Raw genomic sequence first — 21,689 nt, 5'->3', positions numbered from 1 at the left:
TGTTGCATTGCATGGATTGTGATTGCATAATGTTGCATTAAATGTTGCATTGCATGGATTGCGATTGCATAATTTTGCATTAAATGTTGCATTGCATGGATTGTGATGTCATAATTTTGCATTAAATGTTGCATTGCATGGATTGTGATGTCATAATTTTGCATTAAATGTTGAATTGCATGGATTGTGATTGCATAATATTGCATTACATGTATTGTGATGTCATAATGTTGCATTAAATGTTGCATTGCATGGATTGTGATGTAATAATTTTGCATTAAATGTTGCATTGCATGGATTGTGATGTCATAATTTTGCATTAAATGTTGCATTGCATGGATTGTGATGTCATAATTTTGCATTACATGTATTGTGATGTCATAATTTTGCATTAAATGTTGCATTGCATGGATTGTGATGTCATAATTTTGCATTAAATGTTGAATTGCATGGATTGTGTTTGCATAATTTTGCATCAAATGTTGCATTTTATGGATTGTGATTGCATAATTTTGCATTACATGTTGCATTACATGTATTGTGATGTCATAATTTTGCATTAAATGTTGCATTGCATGGATTGTGATGTCATAATTTTGCATTAAATGTTGAATTGCATGGATTGTGTTTGCATAATTTTGCATTAAATGTTGCATTGCATGGATTGTGATGTCATAATTTTGCATTAAATGTTGCATTACATGGATTGTGATTGCATAATTTTGCATTACATGTTGCATTACATGTATTGTGATGTCATAATTTTGCATTAAATGTTGCATTGCATGGATTGTGATGTCATAATTTTGCATTCAATGTTGAATTGCATGGATTGTGTTTGCGTACTTTTGCATTAAATGTTGCATTGCATGGATTGTGATTGCATAATGTTGCATTAAATGTTGCATTGCATGGATTGTGATTGCATAATGTTGTATTGAATTTTGCATTGCATTTATTGTGATGTCATAATTTTGCATTAAATGTTGCATTACATGGATTGTGATTGCATAATTTTGCATTACATGTTGCATTACATGTATTGTGATGTCATAATTTTGCATTAAATGTTGCATTGCATTGATTGTGATGTCATAATTTTGCATTAAATGTTGCATTGCATGGATTGTGATGTCATAATTTTGCATTCATTGTTGAATTGCATGGATTGTGATTGCATAATTTTGCATTACATGTTGCATTACATGTATTGTGATGTCATAATTTTGCATTAAATGTTGCATTGCATGGATTGTGTTTGCATAATTTTGCATTAAATGTTGCATTGCATGGATTGTGATTGCATAATTTTGCATTACATGTATTGTGATGTCATAATTTTGGATTAAATGTTGAATTGCATGGATTTTGTTTGCATAATTTTGCATTGAATTTTGCATTGCATTTATTGTGATGTCATAATTTTGCATTAAATGTTGCATTACATGGATTGTGATTGCATACTTTTGCATTACATGTTGCATTACATGTATTGTGATGTCATAATTTTGCATTAAATGTTGCATTGCATGGATTGTGATGTCATAATTTTGCATTAAATGTTGCATTGCATGGATTGTGATGTCATAATTTTGCATTCAATGTTGAATTGCATGGATTGTGATTGCATAATTTTGCATTACATGTTGCATTACATGTATTGTGATGTCATAATTTTGCATTAAATGTTGCATTGCATGGATTGTGTTTGCATAATTTTGCATTAAATGTTGCATTGCATGGATTGTGATTGCATAATTTAGCATTACATGTATTGTGATGTCATAATTTTGGATTAAATGTTGAATTGCATGGATTTTGTTTGCATAATTTTGCATTAAATGTTGCATGCATGGGTTGTGATGTCATAATTTTGCATTAAATGTTGCATTGCATGGATTGTGATGTCATAATTTTGCATTCAATGTTGAATTGCATGGATTGTGATTGCATAATTTTGCATTACATGTTGCATTACATGTATTGTGATGTCATAATTATGCATTAAATGTTGAATTGCATGGATTGTGTTTGCATAATTTTGCATTAAATGTTGCATTGCATGGATTGTGATTGCATAATTTTGCATTACATGTATTGTGATGTCATAATTTTGGATTAAATGTTGAATTGCATGGATTTTGTTTGCATAATTTTGCATTAAATGTTGCATGCAAGGGTTGTGATGTCATAATTTTGCATTAAATGTTGCATTGCATGGATTGTGATTGCATAATGTTGCATTGATTTTTGCATTGCATTTATTGTGATGTCATAATTTTACATTGCATGGATTGTGATGTCATAATTTTGCATTAACTGTTGCAATGCATGTATTGTGATGTCATAATTTTGCATTAAATGTTGCATTGCATGGATTGTGATTGCATAATGTTGCATTGAATTTTGCATTGCATTTATTGTGATGTCATAATTTTGCATTAAATGTTGCATTACATGGATTGTGATTGCATAATTTTGCATTACATGTTGCATTACATGTATTGTGATGTCATAATTTTGCATTAAATGTTGCATTGCATGGATTGTGATGTCATAATTTTGCATTCAATGTTGAATTGCATGGATTGTGTTTGCGTACTTTTGCATTAAATGTTGCATTGCATGGATTGTGATTGCATAATGTTGCATTGATTTTTGCATTGCATTTATTGTGATGTCATAATTTTGCATTAAATGTTGCATTGCATGGATTGTGATGTCATAATTTTGCATTAAATGTTGCATTGCATGGATTGTGATGTCATAATTTTGCATTCAATGTTGAATTGCATGGATTGTGATTGCATAATTTTGCATTACATGTATTGTGATGTCATAATTTTGGATTAAATGTTGAATTGCATGGATTTTGTTTGCATAATTTTGCATTAAATGTTGCATGCATGGGTTGTGATGTCATAATTTTGCATTAAATGTTGCATTGCATGGATTGTGATTGCATAATGTTGCATTGATTTTTGCATTGCATTTATTGTGATGTCATAATTTTGCATTAAATGTTGCATTGCATGGATTGTGATGTCATAATTTTGCATTAAATGTTGCATTGCATGGATTGTGATGTCATAATTTTGCATTCAATGTTGAATTGCATGGATTGTGATTGCATAATTTTGCATTACATGTTCCATTACATTTATTGTGATGTCATAATTTTGCATTGAATTTTGCATTGCATTTATTGTGATGTCATAATTTTGCATTAAATGTTGCACTGCATGGATTGTGATGTCATAATTTTGGATTAAATGTTGAATTGCATGGATTTTGTTTGCATAATTTTGCATTAAATGTTGCATTGCATGGATTGTGATGTCATAATTTTGCATTAAATGTTGAATTGCATGGATTGTGTTTGCATAATTTTGCATTAAATGTTGCATTGCATGGATTGTGATTGCATAATTTTGCATTACATGTATTGTGATGTCATAATTTTGGATTAAATGTTGAATTGCATGGATTTTGTTTGCATAATTTTGCATTAAATGTTGCATGCATGGGTTGTGATGTCATAATTTTGCATTAAATGTTGCATTGCATGGATTGTGATTGCATAATGTTGCATTGATTTTTGCATTGCATTTATTGTGATGTCATAATTTTACATTGCATGGATTGTGATGTCATAATTTTGCATTAACTGTTGCATTGCATGTATTGTGATGTCATAATTTTGCATTAAATGTTGCATTGCATGGATTGTGATTGCTAAATGTTGCATTGAATTTTGCATTGCATTTATTGTGATGTCATAATTTTGCATTAAATGTTGCATTACATGGATTGTGATTGCATAATTTTGCATTACATGTTGCATTACATGTATTGTGATGTCATAATTTTGCATTAAATGTTGCATTGCATGGATTGTGATGTCATAATTTTGCATTAAATGTTGCATTGCATGGATTGTGATGTCATAATTTTGCATTCAATGTTAAATTGCATGGATTGTGATTGCATAATTTTGCATTACATGTTGCATTGCATTAATTGTGATGTCATAATTTTGCATTAAATGTTGCACTGCATGGATTGTGATGTCATAATTTTGGATTAAATGTTGAATTGCATGGATTTTGTTTGCATAATTTTGCATTAAATGTTGCATTGCATGGATTGCGATGTCATAATTTTGCATTAAATGTTGAATTGCATGGATTGTGTTTGCAAAATGTTGCATTAAATGTTGCATTGCATGTATTGTGATGTCATAATTTTGGATTAAATGTTGAATTGCATGGATTTTGTTTGCATAATTTTGCATTAAATGTTGCATGCATGGGTTGTGATGTCATAATTTTGCATTCAATGTTGAATTGCATGGATTGTGTTTGCGTACTTTTGCATTAAATGTTGCATTGCATGGATTGTGATTGCATAATGTTGCATTGATTTTTGCATTGCATTTATTGTGATGTCATAATTTTGCATTAAATGTTGCATTGCATGGATTGTGATGTCATAATTTTGCATTAAATGTTGCATTGCATGGATTGTGATGTCATAATTTTGCATTCAATGTTGAATTGCATGGATTGTGATTGCATAATTTTGCATTACATGTATTGTGATGTCATAATTTTGGATTAAATGTTGAATTGCATGGATTTTGTTTGCATAATTTTGCATTAAATGTTGCATGCATGGGTTGTGATGTCATAATTTTGCATTAAATGTTGCATTGCATGGATTGTGATTGCATAATGTTGCATTGATTTTTGCATTGCATTTATTGTGATGTCATAATTTTGCATTAAATGTTGCATTGCATGGATTGTGATGTCATAATTTTGCATTAAATGTTGCATTGCATGGATTGTGATGTCATAATTTTGCATTCAATGTTGAATTGCATGGATTGTGATTGCATAATTTTGCATTACATGTATTGTGATGTCATAATTTTGGATTAAATGTTGAATTGCATGGATTTTGTTTGCATAATTTTGCATTAAATGTTGCATGCATGGGTTGTGATGTCATAATTTTGCATTAAATGTTGCATTGCATGGATTGTGATTGCATAATGTTGCATTGATTTTTGCATTGCATTTATTGTGATGTCATAATTTTACATTGCATGGATTGTGATGTCATAATTTTGCATTAACTGTTGCATTGCATGTATTGTGATGTCATAATTTTGGATTAAATGTTGAATTGCATGGATTTTGTTTGCATAATTTTGCATTAAATGTTGCATTGCATGGATTGTGATGTCATAATTTTGCATTAAATGTTGAATTGCATGGATTGTGTTTGCATAATTTTGCATTAAATGTTGCATTGCATGGATTGTGATTGCATAATGTTGCATTGAATTTTGCATTGCATTTATTGTGATGTCATAATTTTGCATTAAATGTTGCACTGCATGGATTGTGATGTCATAATTTTGGATTAAATGTTGAATTGCATGGATTTTGTTTGCATAATTTTGCATTAAATGTTGCATTGCATGGATTGTGATGTCATAATTTTGCATTAAATGTTGAATTGCATGGATTGTGTTTGCATAATTTTGCATTAAATGTTGCATTGCATGGATTGTGAATTCATAATTTTGCATTACATGTATTGTGATGTCATAATTTTGGATTAAATGTTGAATTGCATGGATTTTGTTTGCATAATTTTGCATTAAATGTTGCATGCATGGGTTGTGATGTCATAATTTTGCATTAAATGTTGCATTGCATGGATTGTGATTGCATAATGTTGCATTGATTTTTGCATTGCATTTATTGTGATGTCATAATTTTACATTGCATGGATTGTGATGTCATAATTTTGCATTAACTGTTGCATTGCATGTATTGTGATGTCATAATTTTGCATTAAATGTTGCATTGCATGGATTGTGATTGCATAATGTTGCATTGAATTTTGCATTGCATTTATTGTGATGTCATAATTTTGCATTAAATGTTGCATTACATGGATGGTGATTGCATAATTTTGCATTACATGTTGCATTACATGTATTGTGATGTCATAATTTTGCATTAAATGTTGCATTGCATGGATTGTGATGTCATAATTTTGCATTCAATGTTGCATTGCATGGATTGTGTTTGCGTACTTTTGCATTAAATGTTGCATTGCATGGATTGTGATTGCATAATGTTGCATTGATTTTTGCATTGCATTTATTGTGATGTCATAATTTTGCATTAAATGTTGCATTGCATGGATTGTGATGTCATAATTTTGCATTAAATGTTGCATTGCATGGATTGTGATGTCATAATTTTGCATTCAATGTTGAATTGCATGGATTGTGATTGCATAATTTTGCATTACATGTATTGTGATGTCATAATTTTGGATTAAATGTTGAATTGCATGGATTTTGTTTGCATAATTTTGCATTAAATGTTGCATGCATGGGTTGTGATGTCATAATTTTGCATTAAATGTTGCATTGCATGGATTGTGTTTGCATAATTTTGCATTAAATGTTGCATTGCATGGATTGTGATTGCATAATTTTACATTGCATGGATTGTGAAGTCATAATTTTGCATTAACTGTTGCATTCCATGTATTGTGATGTCATAATCTTGCATTAAATGTTGCATTGCATCGATTGTGATTGCATAATGTTGCATTGAATTTTGCATTGCATTTATTGTGATGTCATATTTTTGCATTAAATGTTGCATTGCATGGATTGTGATGCCTTAATTTTGCATTAAATGTTGAATTGCATGGATTGTGTTTGCATAATTTTGCATTAAATGTTGCATTGCATGGATTGTGATTGCATAATTTTGCATTACATGTATTGTGATGTCATAATGTTGCATTAAATGTTGCATTGCATGGATATTGATGTAATAATTTTGCATTAAATGTTGCATTGCATGGATTGTGATTGCATAATTTTGCATTACATGTTGCTTACATGTATTGTGATGTCATAATGTTGCATTAAATGTTGCATTGCATGTATTGTGATGTAATAATTTTGCATTAAATGTTGCATTGCATGGATTGTGATGTCATATTTTTTCATTATATGTTGCATTGCATGGATTGTGATTGCATAATTATGCATTAATTGTTGCATTGCATGGATTGTGATGTCATAATTTTGCATTAAATATTGAATTGCATGGATTGTGTTTGCATAATTTTGCATTAAATGTTGCATTGCATGGATTGTGATTGCATAATTTTGCATTACATGTTGTATTACATGTATTGTGATGTCATAATGTTGCATTAAATGTTGCATTGCATGGATTGTGATGTCATAATTTTGGATTAAATGTTGAATTGCATGGATTTTGTTTGCATAATTTTGCATTAAATGTTGCATGCATGGGTTGTGATGTCATAATTTTGCATTAAATGTTGCATTGCATGGATTGTGATGTCTTAATTTTGCATTGAATTTTGCATTGCATGGATTGTGATGTCATAATGTTGCATTAACTGTTGCATTGCATGGATTGTGATGTCATAATTTTACATTGCATGGATTGTGATGTCATAATTTTGCATTAAATGTTGCATTGCATGGATTGTGATGTCATAATTTTGCATTAAATGTTGCATTGCATGGATTGTGATGTCATAATTTTGCATTCAATGTTGAATTGCATGGATTGTGATTGCATAATTTTGCATTACATGTTGCATTGCATGGATTGTGATGTCATAATTTTGAATTAAATGTTGCATTGCATGGATTGTGTTTGCATAATTTTGCATTCAATGTTGCATTGCATGGATTGTGATTGCATAATTTTGCATTACATGTATTGTGATGTCATAATTTTGTATTAAATGTTGAATTTCATGGATTTTGTTTGCAAAATTTTGCATTAAATGTTGCATGCATGGGTTGTGATGTCATAATTTTGCATTAAATGTTGCATTGCATGGATTGTGATGTCATAATTTTGGATTAAATGTTGAATTGCATGGATTTTGTTTGCATAATTTTGCATTAAATGTTGCATGCATGGGTTGTGATGTCATAATTTTGCATTAAATGTTGCATTGCATGGATTGTGATTGCATAATGTTGCATTGATTTTTGCATTGCATTTATTGTGATGTCATAATTTTACATTGCATGGATTGTGATGTCATAATTTTGCATTAACTGTTGCATTGCATGTATTGTGATGTCATAATTTTGCATTAAATGTTGCATTGCATGGATTGTGATTGCATAATGTTGCATTGAATTTTGCATTGCATTTATTGTGATGTCATAATTTTGCATTAAATGTTGCATTACATGGATTGTGATTGCATAATTTTGCATTACATGTTGCATTACATGTATTGTGATGTCATAATTTTGCATTAAATGTTGCATTGCATGGATTGTGATGTCATAATTTTGCATTCAATGTTGAATTGCATGGATTGTGTTTGCGTACTTTTGCATTAAATGTTGCATTGCATGGATTGTGATTGCATAATGTTGCATTGATTTTTGCATTGCATTTATTGTGATGTCATAATTTTGCATTAAATGTTGCATTGCATGGATTGTGATGTCATAATTTTGCATTAAATGTTGCTTTGCATGGATTGTGATGTCATAATTTTGCATTCAATGTTGAATTGCATGGATTGTGATTGCATAATTTTGCATTACATGTATTGTGATGTCATAATTTTGGATTAAATGTTGAATTGCATGGATTTTGTTTGCATAATTTTGCATTAAATGTTGCATGCATGGGTTGTGATGTCATAATTTTGCATTAAATGTTGCATTGCATGGATTGTGATTGCATAATGTTGCATTGATTTTTGCATTGCATTTATTGTGATGTCATAATTTTACATTGCATGGATTGTGATGTCATAATTTTGCATTAACTGTTGCATTGCATGGATTTTGTTTGCATAATTTTGCATTAAATGTTGCATTGCATGGATTGTGATGTCATAATTTTGCATTAAATGTTGAATTGCATGGATTGTGTTTGCATAATTTTGCATTAAATGTTGCATTGCATGGATTGTGATTGCATAATGTTGCATTGAATTTTGCATTGCATTTATTGTGATGTCATAATTTTGCATTAAATGTTGCACTGCATGGATTGTGATGTCATAATTTTGGATTAAATGTTGAATTGCATGGATTTTGTTTGCATAATTTTGCATTAAATGTTGCATTGCATGGATTGTGATGTCATAATTTTGGATTAAATGTTGAATTGCATGGATTGTGTTTGCATAATTTTGCATTAAATGTTGCATTGCATGGATTGTGATTGCATAATTTTGCATTACATGTATTGTGATGTCATAATTTTGCATTCAATGTTGAATTGCATGGATTGTGTTTGCGTACTTTTGCATTAAATGTTGCATTGCATGGATTGTGATTGCATAATGTTGCATTGGTTTTTGCATTGCATTTATTGTGATGTCATGATTTTGCATTAAATGTTGCATTGCATGGATTGTGATGTCATAATTTTGCATTAAATGTTGAATTGCATGGATTGTGTTTGCATAATTTTGCATTCAATGTTGAATTGCATGGATTGTGATTGCATAATTTTGCATTACATGTATTGTGATGTCATAATTTTGGATTAAATGTTGAATTGCATGGATTTTGTTTGCATAATTTTGCATTAAATGTTGCATGCATGGGTTGTGATGTCATAATTTTGCATTAAATGTTGCATTGCATGGATTGTGATTGCATAATGTTGCATTGATTTTTGCATTGCATTTATTGTGATGTCATAATTTTACATTGCATGGATTGTGATGTCATAATTTTGCATTAACTGTTGCATTGCATGTATTGTGATGTCATAATTTTGCATTAAATGATGCATTGCATGGATTGTGATTGCTAAATGTTGCATTGAATTTTGCATTGCATTTATTGTGATGTCATAATTTTGCATTAAATGTTGCATTACATGGATTGTGATTGCATAATTTTGCATTACATGTTGCATTACATGTATTGTGATGTCATAATTTTGCATTAAATGTTGCATTGCATGGATTGTGATGTCATAATTTTGCATTAAATGTTGCATTGCATGGATTGTGATGTCATAATTTTGCATTCAATGTTGAATTGCATGGATTGTGATTGCATAATTTTGCATTACATGTTGCATTGCATTTATTGTGATGTCATAATTTTGCATTAAATGTTGCACTGCATGGATTGTGATGTCATAATTTTGGATTAAATGTTGAATTGCATGGATTTTGTTTGCATAATTTTGCATTAAATGTTGCATTGCATGGATTGCGATGTCATAATTTTGCATTAAATGTTGAATTGCATGGATTGTGTTTGCATAATTTTGCATTAAATGTTGCATTGCATGGATTGTGATTGCATAATTTTGCATTACATGTATTGTGATGTCATAATTTTGGATTAAATGTTGAATTGCATGGATTTTGTTTGCATAATTTTGCATTAAATGTTGCATGCATGGGTTGTGATGTCATAATTTTGCATTAAATGTTGCATTGCATGGATTGTGATTGCATATTGTTGCATTGATTTTTGCATTGCATTTATTGTGATGTCATAATTTTACATTGCATGGATTGTGATGTCATAATTTGGCATTAACTGTTGCATTGCATGTATTGTGATGTCATAATTTTGCAATAAATGTTGCATTGCATGGATTGTGTTTGCATAATTTTGCATTAAATGTTGCATTGCATGGATTGTGATTGCATAATTTTACATTGCATGGATTGTGATGTCATAATTTTGCATTAACTGTTGCATTGCATGTATTGTGATGTCATAATCTTGCATTAAATGTTGCATTGCATGGATTGTGATTGCATAATGTTGCATTGAATTTTGCATTGCATTTATTGTGATGTCATAATTTTGCATTAAATGTTGCATTGCATGGATTGTGATGTCATAATTTTGCATTAAATGTTGAATTGCATGGATTGTGTTTGCATAATTTTGCATTAAATGTTGCATTGCATGGATTGTGATTGCATAATTTTGCATTACATGTATTGTGATGTCATAATGTTGCATTACATGTTGCATTGCATGGATTGTGATTGCATAATGTTGCATTGAATTTTGCATTGCATTTATTGTGATGTCATATTTTTTCATTATATGTTGCATTGCATGGATTGTGATTGCATAATTATGCATTAATTGTTGCATTGCATGGATTGTGATGTCATAATTTTGCATTAAATATTGAATTGCATGGATTGTGTTTGCATAATTTTGCATTAAATGTTGCATTGCATGGATTGTGATTGCATAATTTTGCATTACATGTTGTATTACATGTATTGTGATGTCATAATGTTGCATTAAATGTTGCATTGCATGGATTGTGATGTCATAATTTTGGATTAAATGTTGAATTGCATGGATTTTGTTTGCATAATTTTGCATTAAATGTTGCATGCATGGGTTGTGATGTCATAATTTTGCATTACATGTTGCATTGCATGGATTGTGATGTCTTAATTTTGCATTGAATTTTGCATTGCATGGATTGTGATGTCATAATGTTGCATTAACTGTTGCATTGCATGGATTGTGATGTCATAATTTTGCATTAAATGTTGCATTGCATGGATTGTGATTGCATTGATTTTTGCATTGCATTTATTGTGATGTCATAATTTTACATTGCATGGATTGTGATGTCATAATTTTGCATTAAATGTTGCATTGCATGGATTGTGATGTCATAATTTTGCATTAAATGTTGCATTGCATGGATTGTGATGTCATAATTTTGCATTCAATGTTGAATTGCATGGATTGTGATTGCATAATTTTGCATTACATGTTGCATTACATGTATTGTGATGTCATAATTTTGAATTAAATGTTGCATTGCATGGATTGTGTTTGCATAATTTTGCATTAAATGTTGCATTGCATGGATTGTGATGTCATAATTTTGCATTACATGTATTGTGATGTCATAATTTTGTATTAAATGTTGAATTTCATGGATTTTGTTTGCATAATTTTGCATTAAATGTTGCATGCATGGGTTGTGATGTCATAATTTTGCATTAAATGTTGCATTGCATGGATTGTGATGTCATAATTTTGGATTAAATGTTGAATTGCATGGATTTTGTTTGCATAATTTTGCATTAAATGTTGCATGCATGGGTTGTGATGTCATAATTTTGCATTAAATGTTGCATTGCATGGATTGTGATTGCATAATGTTGCATTGATTTTTGCATTGCATTTATTGTGATGTCATAATTTTACATTGCATGGATTGTGATGTCATAATTTTGCATTAACTGTTGCATTGCATGTATTGTGATGTCATAATTTTGCATTAAATGTTGCATTGCATGGATTGTGATTGCATAATGTTGCATTGAATTTTGCATTGCATTTATTGTGATGTCATAATTTTGCATTAAATGTTGCATTACATGGATTGTGATTGCATAATTTTGCATTACATGTTGCATTACATGTATTGTGATGTCATAATTTTGCATTAAATGTTGCATTGCATGGATTGTGATGTCATAATTTTGCATTCAATGTTGAATTGCATGGATTGTGTTTGCGTACTTTTGCATTAAATGTTGCATTGCATGGATTGTGATTGCATAATGTTGCATTGATTTTTGCATTGCATTTATTGTGATGTCATAATTTTGCATTAAATGTTGCATTGCATGGATTGTGATGTCATAATTTTGCATTAAATGTTGCATTGCATGGATTGTGATGTCATAATTTTGCATTCAATGTTGAATTGCATGGATTGTGATTGCATAATTTTGCATTACATGTATTGTGATGTCATAATTTTGGATTAAATGTTGAATTGCATGGATTTTGTTTGCATAATTTTGCATTAAATGTTGCATGCATGGGTTGTGATGTCATAATTTTGCATTAAATGTTGCATTGCATGGATTGTGATTGCATAATGTTGCATTGATTTTTGCATTGCATTTATTGTGATGTCATAATTTTACATTGCATGGATTGTGATGTCATAATTTTGCATTAACTGTTGCATTGCATGTATTATGATGTCATAATTTTGCATTAAATGTTGCATTGCATGGATTGTGATGTCATAATTTTGCATTCAATGTTGAATTGCATGGATTGTGATTGCATAATTTTGCATTACATGTATTGTGATGTCATAATTTTGGATTAAATGTTGAATTGCATGGATTTTGTTTGCATAATTTTGCATTAAATGTTGCATTGCATGGATTGTGATGTCATAATTTTGCCTTAAATGTTGAATTGCATGGATTGTGTTTGCATAATTTTGCATTAAATGTTGCATTGCATGGATTGTGATTGCATAATGTTGCATTGAATTTTGCATTGCATTTATTGTGATGTCATAATTTTGCATTAAATGTTGCACTGCATGGATTGTGATGTCATAATTTTGGATTAAATGTTGAATTGCATGGATTTTGTTTGCATAATTTTGCATTAAATGTTGCATTGCATGGATTGTGATGTCATAATTTTGCATTAAATGTTGAATTGCATGGATTTTGTTTGCATAATTTTGCATTAAATGTTGCATGCATGGGTTGTGATGTCATAATTTTGCATTAAATGTTGCATTGCATGGATTGTGATTGCATAATGTTGCATTGATTTTTGCATTGCATTTATTGTGATGTCATAATTTTACATTGCATGGATTGTGATGTCATAATTTTGCATTAACTGTTGCATTGCATGTATTGTGATGTCATAATTTTGCATTAAATGTTGCATTGCATGGATTGTGATTGCATAATGTTGCATTGAATTTTGCATTGCATTTATTGTGATGTCATAATTTTGCATTAAATGTTGCACTGCATGGATTGTGATGTCATAATTTTGGATTAAATGTTGAATTGCATGGATTTTGTTTGCATAATTTTGCATTAAATGTTGCATTGCATGGATTGTGATTGCATAATGTTGCATTGATTTTTGCATTGCATTTATTGTGATGTCATGATTTTGCATTAAATGTTGCATTGCATGGATTGTGATGTCATAATTTTGCATTAAATGTTGAATTGCATGGATTGTGTTTGCATAATTTTGCATTCAATGTTGAATTGCATGGATTGTGATTGCATAATTTTGCATTACATGTATTGTGATGTCATAATTTTGGATTAAATGTTGAATTGCATGGATTTTGTTTGCATAATTTTGCATTAAATGTTGCATGCATGGGTTGTGATGTCATAATTTTGCATTAAATGTTGCATTGCATGGATTGTGATTGCATAATGTTGCATTGAATTTTGCATTGCATTTATTGTGATGTCATAATTTTGCATTAAATGTTGCACTGCATGGATTGTGATGTCATAATTTTGGATTAAATGTTGAATTGCATGGATTTTGTTTGCATAATTTTGCATTAAATGTTGCATTGCATGGATTGTGATGTCATAATTTTGCATTAAATGTTGAATTGCATGGATTTTGTTTGCATAATTTTGCATTAAATGTTGCATGCATGGGTTGTGATGTCATAATTTTGCATTAAATGTTGCATTGCATGGATTGTGATTGCATAATGTTGCATTGATTTTTGCATTGCATTTATTGTGATGTCATAATTTTACATTGCATGGATTGTGATGTCATAATTTTGCATTAACTGTTGCATTGCATGTATTGTGATGTCATAATTTTGCATTAAATGTTGCATTGCATGGATTGTGATTGCATAATGTTGCATTGAATTTTGCATTGCATTTATTGTGATGTCATAATTTTGCATTAAATGTTGCACTGCATGGATTGTGATGTCATAATTTTGGATTAAATGTTGAATTGCATGGATTTTGTTTGCATAATTTTGCATTAAATGTTGCATTGCATGGATTGTGATTGCATAATGTTGCATTGATTTTTGCATTGCATTTATTGTGATGTCATGATTTTGCATTAAATGTTGCATTGCATGGATTGTGATGTCATAATTTTGCATTAAATGTTGAATTGCATGGATTGTGTTTGCATAATTTTGCATTCAATGTTGAATTGCATGGATTGTGATTGCATAATTTTGCATTACATGTATTGTGATGTCATAATTTTGGATTAAATGTTGAATTGCATGGATTTTGTTTGCATAATTTTGCATTAAATGTTGCATGCATGGGTTGTGATGTCATAATTTTGCATTAAATGTTGCATTGCATGGATTGTGATTGCATAATGTTGCATTGATTTTTGCATTGCATTTATTGTGATGTCATAATTTTACATTGCATGGATTGTGATGTCATAATTTTGCATTAACTGTTGCATTGCATGTATTGTGATGTCATAATTTTGCATTAAATATTGCATTGCATGGATTGTGATTGCTAAATGTTGCATTGAATTTTGCATTGCATTTATTGTGATGTCATAATTTTGCATTAAATGTTGCATTACATGGATTGTGATGTCATAATTTTGCATTCAATGTTGAATTGCATGGATTGTGATTGCATAATTTTGCATTACATGTTGCATTGCATTTATTGTGATGTCATAATTTTGCATTAAATGTTGCACTGCATGGATTGTGATGTCATAATTTTGGATTAAATGTTGAATTGCATGGATTTTGTTTGCATAATTTTGCATTAAATGTTGCATTGCATGGATTGCGATGTCATAATTTTGCATTAAATGTTGAATTGCATGGATTGTGTTTGCATAATTTTGCATTAAATGTTGCATTGCATGGATTGTGATTGCATAATTTTGCATTTCATGTATTGTGATGTCATAATTTTGGATTAAATGTTGAATTGCATGGATTTTGTTTGCATAATTTTGCATTAAATGTTGCATGCATGGGTTGTGATGTCATAATTTTGCATTAAATGTTGCATTGCATGGATTGTGATTGCATAATGTTGCATTGCATTTTGCATTGCATTTATTGTGATGTCATAATTTTGCATTAAATGTTGCATTACATGGATTGTGATTGCATAATTTTGCATTACATGTTGCATTACATGTATTGTGATGTCATAATTTTGCATTAAATGTTGCATTGCATGGATTGTGATGTCATAATTTTGCATTCAATGTTGAATTGCATGGATTGTGTTTGCGTACTTTTGCATTAAATGTTGCATTGCATGGATTGTGATTGCATAATGTTGCATTGATTTTTGCATTGCATTTATTGTGATGTCATAATTTTGCATTAAATGTTGCATTGCATGGATTGTGATGTCATAATTTTGCATTAAATGTTGCATTGCATGGATTGTGATGTCATAATTTTGCATTCAATGTTGAATTGCATGGATTGTGATTGCATAATTTTGCATTACATGTATTGTGATGTCATAATTTTGGATTAAATGTTGAATTGCATGGATTTTGTTTGCATAATTTTGCATTAAATGTTGCATGCATGGGTTGTGATGTCATAATTTTGCATTAAATGTTGCATTGCATGGATTGTGATTGCATAATGTTGCATTGATTTTTGCATTGCATTTTTTGTGATGTCATAATTTTACATTGCATGGATTGTGATGTCATAATTTTGCATTAACTGTTGCATTGCATGTATTGTGATGTCATAATTTTGCATTAAATGTTACATTGCATGGATTGTGATTGCATAATGTTGCATTGCATTTTGCATTGCATTTATTGTGATGTCATAATTTTGCATTAAATGTTGCATTACATGGATTGTGATTGCATAATTTTGCATTAACTGTTGCATTGCATGTATTGTGATGTCATAATTTTGGATTAAATGTTGAATTGCATGGATTTTGTTTGCATACTTTTGCATTAAATGTTGCATTGCATGGATTGTGATGTCATAATTTTGCATTAAATGTTGAATTGCATGGATTGTGTTTGCATAATTTTGCATTAAATGTTGCATTGCATGGATTGTGATTGCATAATGTTGCATTGAATTTTGCATTGCATTTATTGTGATGTCATAATTTTGCATTAAATGTTGCACTGCATGGATTGTGATGTCATAATTTTGGATTAAATGTTGAATTGCATGGATTTTGTTTGCATAATTTTGCATTAAATGTTGCATTGCATGGATTGTGATGTCATAATTTTGCATTAAATGTTGAATTGCATGGATTGTGTTTGCATAATTTTGCATTAAATGTTGCATTGCATGGATTGTGATTGCATAATTTTGCATTACATGTATTGTGATGTCATAATTTTGGATTAAATGTTGAATTGCATGGATTTTGTTTGCATAATTTTGCATTAAATGTTGCATGCATGGGTTGTGATGTCATAATTTTGCATTAAATGTTGCATTGCATGGATTGTGATTGCATAATGTTGCATTGATTTTTGCATTGCATTTATTGTGATGTCATAATTTTACATTGCATGGATTGTGATGTCATAATTTTGCATTAACTGTTGCATTGCATGTATTGTGATGTCATAATTTTGCATTAAATGTTGCATTGCATGGATTGTGATGTCATAATTTTGCATTCAATGTTGAATTGCATGGATTGTGATTGCATAATTTTGCATTACATGTATTGTGATGTCATAATTTTGGATTAAATGTTGAATTGCATGGATTTTGTTTGCATAATTTTGCATTAAATGTTGCATTGCATGGATTGTGATGTCATAATTTTGCATTAAATGTTGAATTGCATGGATTGTGTTTGCATAATTTTGCATTAAATGTTGCATTGCATGGATTGTGATTGCATAATGTTGCATTGAATTTTGCATTACATTTATTGTGATGTCATAATTTTGCATTAAATGTTGCACTGCATGGATTGTGATGTCATAATTTTGGATTAAATGTTGAATTGCATGGATTTTGTTTGCATAATTTTGCATTAAATGTTGCATTGCATGGATTGTGATGTCATAATTTTGCATTAAATGTTGAATTGCATGGATTGTGTTTGCATAATTTTGCATTAAATGTTGCATTGCATGGATTGTGATTGCATAATTTTGCATTACATGTATTGTGATGTCATAATTTTGGATTACATGTTGAATTGCATGGATTTTGTTTGCATAATTTTGCATTAAATGTTGCATGCATGGGTTGTGATGTCATAATTTTGCATTAAATGTTGCATTGCATGGATTGTGATTGCATAATGTTGCATTGATTTTTGCATTGCATTTATTGTGATGTCATAATTTTACATTGCATGGATTGTGATGTCATAATTTTGCATTAACTGTTGCATTGCATGTATTGCGATGTCATAATTTTGCATTAAATGTTGCATTGCATGGATTGTGATTGCATAATGTTGCATTGAATTTTGCATTGCATTTATTGTGATGTCATAATTTTGCATTAAATGTTGCATTACATGGATTGTGATTGCATAATTTTGCATTACATGTTGCATTACATGTATTGTGATGTCATAATTTTGCATTAAATGTTGCATTGCATGGATTGTGATGTCATAATTTTGCATTCAATGTTGAATTGCATGGATTGTGTTTGCGTACTTTTGCATTAAATGTTGCATTGCATGGATTGTGATTGCATAATGTTGCATTGATTTTTGCATTGCATTTATTGTGATGTCATAATTTTGCATTAAATGTTGCATTGCATGGATTGTGATGTCATAATTTTGCATTCAATGTTGAATTGCATGGATTGTGATTGCATAATTTTGCATTACATGTATTGTGATGTCATAATTTTGGATTAAATGTTGAATTGCATGGATTTTGTTTGCATAATTTTGCATTAAATGTTGCATGCATGGGTTGTGATGTCATAATTTTGCATTAAATGTTGCATTGCATGGATTGTGATTGCATAATGTTGCATTGATTTTTGCATTGCATTTATTGTGATGTCATAATTTTACATTGCATGGATTGTGATGTCATAATTTTGCATTAACTGTTGCATTGCATGTATTGTGATGTCATAATTTTGGATTAAATGTTGAATTGCATGGATTTTGTTTGCATAATTTTGCATTAAATGTTGCATTGCATGGATTGTGATGTCATAATTTTGCATTAAATGTTGAATTGCATGGATTGAGTTTGCATAATTTTGCATTAAATGTTGCATTGCATGGATTGTGATTGCATAATGTTGCATTGAATTTTGCATTGCATTTATTGTGATGTCATAATTTTGCATTAAATGTTGCACTGCATGGATTGTGATGTCATAATTTTGGATTAAATGTTGAATTGCATGGATTTTGTTTGCATAATTTTGCATTAAATGTTGCATTGCATGGATTGTGATGTCATAATTTTGCATTAAATGTTGAATTGCATGGATTGTGTTTGCATAATTTTGCATTAAATGTTGCATTGCATGGATTGTGATTGCATAATTTTGCATTACATGTATTGTGATGTCATAATTTTGGATTAAATGTTGAATTGCATGGATTTTGTTTGCATAATTTTGCATTAAATGTTGCATGCATGGGTTGTGATGTCATAATTTTGCATTAAATGTTGCATTGCATGGATTGTGATTGCATAATGTTGCATTGATTTTTGCATTGCATTTATTGTGATGTCATAATTTTACATTGCATGGATTGTGATGTCATAATTTTGCATTAACTGTTGCATTGCATGTATTGTGATGTCATAATTTTGCATTAAATGTTGCATTGCATGGATTGTGATTGCATAATGTTGCATTGAATTTTGCATTGCATTTATTGTGATGTCATAATTTTGCATTAAATGTTGCATTACATGGATTGTGATTGCATAATTTTGCATTACATGTTGCATTACATGTATTGTGATGTCATAATTTTGCATTAAATGTTGCATTGCATGTATTGTGATGTCATAATTTTGCATTAAATGTTGCATTGCATGGATTGTGTTTGCGTACTTTTGCATTAAATGTTGCATTGCATGGATTGTGATTGCATAATGTTGCATTGATTTTTGCATTGCATTTATTGTGATGTCATAATTTTGCATTAAATGTTGCATTGCATGGATTGTGATGTCATAATTTTGCATTAAATGTTGCATTGCATGGATTGTGATGTCATAATTTTGCATTCAATGTTGAATTGCATGGATTGTGATTGCATAATTTTGCATTACATGTATTGTGATGTCATAATTTTGATTAAATGTTGAATTGCATGGATTTTGTTTGCATAATTTTGCATTAAATGTTGCATGCATGGGTTGTGATGTCATAATTTTGCATTAAATGTTGCATTGCATGGATTGTGATTGCATAATGTTGCATTGATTTTTGCATTGCATTTATTGTGTTGTCATAATTTTACATTGCATGGATTGTGATGTCATAATTTTGCATTAACTGTTGCATTGCATGTATTGTGATGTCATAATTTTGCATTAAATGTTGCATTGCATGGATTGTGATTGCACAATTTTACATTGCATGGATTGTGATGTCATAATTTTGCATTAACTGTTGCATTGCATGTATTGTGATGTCATAATCTTGCATTAAATGTTGCATTGCATGGATTGTGATGTCATAATTTTGCATTAAATGTTGAATTGCATGGATTGTGTTTGCATAATTTTGCATTAAATGTTGCATTGCATGGATTGTGATTGCATACGTTTGCATTACATGTATTGTGATGTCATAATGTTGCATTAAATGTTGCATTGCATGGATATTGATGTACTAATTTTGCATTAAATGTTGCATTGCATGGATTGTGATTGCATAATTTTGCATTACATGTTGCTTACATGTATTGTGATGTCATAATGTTGCATTAAATGTTGCATTGCATGTATTGTGATGTAATAATTTTGCATTAAATGTTGCATTGCATGGATTGTGATGTCATATTTTTTCATTATATGTTGCATTGCATGGATTGTGATTGCATAATTATGCATTAATTGTTGCATTGCATGGATTGTGATGTCATAATTTTGCATTAAATATTGAATTGCATGGATTGTGTTTGCATAATTTTGCATTAAATGTTGCATTGCATGGATTGTGATTGCATAATTTTGCATTACATGTTGTATTACATGTATTGTGATGTCATAATGTTGCATTAAATGTTGCATTGCATGGATTGTGATGTCATAATTTTGGATTAAATGTTGAATTGCATTGATTTTGTTTGCATAATTTTGCATTAAATGTTGCATGCATGGGTTGTGATGTCATAATTTTGCATTAAATGTTGCATTGCATGGATTGTGATGTCTTAATTTTGCATTGAATTTTGCATTGCATGGATTGTGATGTCATAATTTTGCATTAAATGTTGCATTGCATGGATTGTGATTGCATTGATTTTTGCATTGCATTTATTGTGATGTCATAATTTTACATTGCATGGATTGTGATGTCATAATTTTGCATTAACTGTTGCATTGCATGTATTGTGATGTCATAATCTTGCATTAAATGTTGCATTGCATGAATTGTGTTTGCATAATTTTGCATTAAATGTTGCATTGCATGGATTGTGATTGCATAATTTTGCATTACATGTATTGTGATGTCATAATGTTGCATTAAATGTTGCATTGCATGGATATTGATGTAATAATTTTGCATTAAATGTTGCATTGCATGGATTGTGATGTCATAATTTTGCATTAAATGTTGCATTGCATGGATTGTGATGTCATATTTTTTCATTATATGTTGCATTGC

The sequence above is a fragment of the Pseudophryne corroboree genome, chromosome 5, assembly GCF_028390025.1.
Source record: "Pseudophryne corroboree isolate aPseCor3 chromosome 5, aPseCor3.hap2, whole genome shotgun sequence".
Classification (NCBI taxonomy): domain Eukaryota; kingdom Metazoa; phylum Chordata; class Amphibia; order Anura; family Myobatrachidae; genus Pseudophryne; species Pseudophryne corroboree.
This window is presented reverse-complemented; position numbering follows the sequence as displayed.